Source organism: Mesitornis unicolor, unplaced genomic scaffold (assembly GCF_000695765.1).
Source record: "Mesitornis unicolor isolate BGI_N332 unplaced genomic scaffold, ASM69576v1 scaffold8190, whole genome shotgun sequence".
Taxonomy (NCBI): Eukaryota; Metazoa; Chordata; class Aves; order Mesitornithiformes; family Mesitornithidae; genus Mesitornis; species Mesitornis unicolor.
The window spans coordinates 14,204-18,521 of NW_010156179.1; positions in this window are offsets into that span (position 1 = coordinate 14,204).

A 4,318-nucleotide genomic window follows, 5' to 3' on the forward strand; every position below is an offset into this window, starting at 1 on the left:
TCTACCTGTTTGCAAATGTGTCTGGACAAGCAACAGGATTTTGCTGTGTTATTCTTGCATTCACTCAACCTAAACCCATATAGTTATGGCCACAGTGTGGAGTACTGCAATTTGCTTACCCAGCCTGATGATCCCATGAGCAGCCAAAACCCTGTCCTTAAACACTAATTTCAGCAGTATTTGAAGAACCCTCCACCCAGCCCTCAACTATTGAGTCTCTCATTACATAAGCTGCTGTAGCAGTCACTTTCACAACACTCACTCCATGCTATCTCATGTAAAAGATGCACATTATGTTTGTGATGTGTTAGAACGAGACTGATGACACTTCTGTTAGCACCTGAGGGCAGGTTCTTCTACAGCATTTTCAGTCCTCAGTTAAGTATTATGAAACATACTCCTTAAGGCAAGGGCTACTCTTGCCTTCAAGATTAGTCATTACCAAGGGCCCCAGCTCTCCCTTGTATATGTAGCAAGAAAGGCAATGAGTAACTAAACAAGACAAATCTAAAAAGGTGGTACAGGAAGATCTATACCAGAGTTAAAAAAGGATTAGCCAGGATTTTCAGAGCTTCATGACAGCTTCTTCAGTAGTTAGTCAAGTTTCACAGAAGACTATTCTGCAGTAAGTTTCCTTAATGGTGACTGTAGTTACACATTTGTTATGTACATCAGAGGTAGTTTACATTATTTCTCCTAAATCCTGACTCTAATGTAATTCTGACCAGACTCACTCTAATTTTCCATTTCTGTGATGGTCTTGATACCATATTATGGTAATTTATACCATAAAATATTATGTCCCCATCCATCACTAGCATACAAGGACAGGTGTCAGCCTTCCATAAGCACAAATAACCCTGTTCTGGGATAGTACAGAAGATGTCTAAGATAAAAACACAGATTGCAATAGTGACATTATATCCTTAGTTTTCCCAGTTTCTCTTATCCCTTCCTAGGAAGAAAGTCTCATCCATAGGTATTTCAGCCATATGGCAGGTGCATGAGAATTCTCATAAGAGGAGACCTGCTGTTGTGTGACACGTCAGCATTAAGAGTCGATTGTGTTTTGCTGGAGGAGGTAGTTCCCTAATTGACACTGCCATGAAGCCTCCTGACTGCCAAGGTAAAGGTCTATTATCCTGCCTCTCAGACCTACTTGTTCTGTTCAAGAGATAATCCTCATCAAGTATTTCAGCTCTTGTTGTATTGCTTAAGGATGCAACATGAACAGACAGAGCAGTAGGACATTCAGCTCTAAGGCCAATATTCTGTCCTTAACTGACCCCATGATGTCTGAGCTTTGAGATTTAAGGTGACATGGACCAGCTATGAAGTTTTATTAGAAACTTAAAAAAAATCCCACAGACAGTTGGGAGTAAAGTCCTGCAGAGCATTTCAGCTGAGACACTTCATCCCCAAGCACTCCATAGCATATGCAAGGCACATCCTTTCATTAGAGAGGAAACTGGAATGGTCTATGCCCCCAGGAACCACGGCTGACATGGCTAGATGGGAGAAGGTGTTCAGAACTCAGCTGCCCAGCTTGTATAAACAAACTAATCCTGTTGAAACTGGTACCTCTTGTTTACTGACTTGGTCTTCCACTGTGCTTCACCTAGCTTCTTTATAACCCCGAGACCCTTGAACCCAGATACAGCCTCAAAACCAGGTTTCTAAAGTCAATTTGTTTTGTCAGTTATGGTACTTAGACACCTTATTCTATCTGATCCTTTTAACACAACCCCAAGTTGTATTTCTGTAGAGTCCATGCTGGGGTAGAGGAGCAATGGCTTATCCTTATTGTGTTTAACAGCAGAAACTCATTAAGACCTCCCAGCATCCCTCCTTGCCTCCCCAGGAGGTAGAGTCTTTATTCTACTAATAATCCCTTAGTCTACACGCAAGATCTAGGTTTTTCTCCAAAATCCTTGCAGATTACAAGTTACTCTCATGCTAACTCTGTCATTTCTTTTGACAGAATGCTTCATCCAGCAAACAGCATCTGCACCATCAGTACTGTTTCCAGAACAAAGGTGTCTTTCTCTGGATGTGGCATTTATTGCTTCATTGTCCAAGCAAATTCGTGCTTCTGTAGTGCTCACATATTGCTAGCCTTGCTGAATAAAGTCTACAAACATTCCCAAGAACTGTGTTAACCTAGCAGGTCACACAAATGTTCTAGCAGTGTAAAGTTCACCAGGACAACAGAGTATCAATAGGAGAGAAAAATCTGTTGTTGGGCAACAGTACTCAATAACTACAGCATATTATAGTCTTTCATTTACTTCATATCTCAAGCTATGTTTTTTATCTTAAAAATCCTGTCCAGCCACTAGCCCTTGTTTCATCCTTCCTTGACACTAAGTACATTTATTTGCTTTCCCACAGAGGCAAAAATATAAGAGCTCTTTTTGCCATCCATTGTATATATTCTATTCACCTGTTTAGAGTGATTCTTTCCATATCTGCTTGTGAAGTAAGAGTCTTAAGCAAGAAGCATATCCATAGCTGCTACTGGTCTGTAGGGTCCAGTAATAGGGTTATGCAGACACTTTGACAAATAATACTCAGTGAGAAGTGGGATGGTATACTGCAGATGTATAGAGATACTTAGAAATATAGCAGAAGGCACATGTTAGAACGGATAACCATCTCTACCTTCACAAAAGGAAGCTGATGTCAGATTTTTGGCATTTGTCCCATCCTCCCAACTGATAGTGCTGAGCACAGCCTCTCATGCTCAGACAACAGCCTTATTTGAAGTAAGAGCACAACAGATAAGAAGTACCATAAATCACAGGACTATCAGAGTAGTGCTTGTCATTCTCTCAGTCTCCTGTCTACAATGACAAGCACACAAGACACTTAGATTCCTCACAAGACACCATTAGATCCCTCTCCGCAGAGCCATTTCTTTAAGACTTGGAGCACCTGGCATTCACTTCAGTTTACCCTGAGCCTTCCTGTACTCCAAGTCATGAGGTTTGTTAGTTAAGCCTCTGTTCTGATGGTTCACCTGACAGTCATTTAGCACTCACATCCTCCTTACCCTTTCTACCACTTAATTCCCTCCAAATGCAAACTCTAGTGGGTTAGTATTAACAGAAATTACTGCTTTAGACTTGACACATCCTTCAAACCATTCAGGAAACTTTGGAGGCCTGATTATGCCTCATGAACCATTTTGTTAGATGCAACTAAAGGGATTCTTTGAACAGACATTTGGATGGCTCCCTCAAACAATTCCTTTCTCAGCTGAAAAGGTTTTCTTTGGATTCTGATTCATCTCTCCAATCAGCCACCTACTGCCTCACCCATCCCCCAGAAGGTCCTATAATCACCTAATGGAAGCTGACCTGAGTATCCGCTCAAATTAGAACTGCCTAACAGTTTACTATCAGACACAAGGACATATTTTCAATTTATCAGTTCCTGGTAAGTCTTCACAGCCAGCTAGAATACATAGCTTCATAATTACTTTTATCTAATTGAATCCACATCTGTTTTGCCTATCTATACAAGAGTTCCCATTGCTAAGCATACCTATGCCCACTCCTTAGCATATAATGGACAAAACTAAGCCTGCATGCTCTCAATTTCATTCCATTTTGGGCAGCCTTATTTATGAAGGTTACAGATGAGTTTTGAAACAAAAATGTAGCCTTTTCAGGCAAAGTAGCTCCATTAAGAGAAGAATAAAAGAATTCCTTGCCCCTTACAACAAAAAAGTTAATCCTACCTTACCAGTAGATTTAGATGCTTCCCTAATAAGTACTCAAGTAACAGTGTATCTGAGGGGTAGAAGCTCTGCTACAGAAAAATCCAGCTGTATTAGCAACACCTGCATTTATCTTAGTGCTCAGAGCACACATACTACCCCAACATAAGTGTCATCATGTGATGAACATTAGACTAAGTCTCACCAGCTGAGATTTTTCTCCTAAAAAGGTGAAAGACTCATTCCAGTTAATCCTGGACATCTTTAACTATAACTCATTTACCACAGACAGAATTACCATCCTGAGATTCAATAGCAGACAGAGGAGTGCCCAGTAAGGATGCTTCATCCAAAAACAAAACCAAAATCCCACCCCTGCTTCACTGCATCTTAACCTTTTCCTCCTCTTTGCTACTACAGAGATTCTTTCATATATTTATGTGAAACATAGCGTTTATAGACTCTCTTTTTCTTAATCCCACCCCCCAATCCTCCACACAAAAAAATGAAAATGCACATTTATTCTGTTCTGTGCTTAAGCTTCCTCAGGGAGCATGCCCGGCCAGAGGCCGGAGCAGGATGCAGTCGGCTTCCACC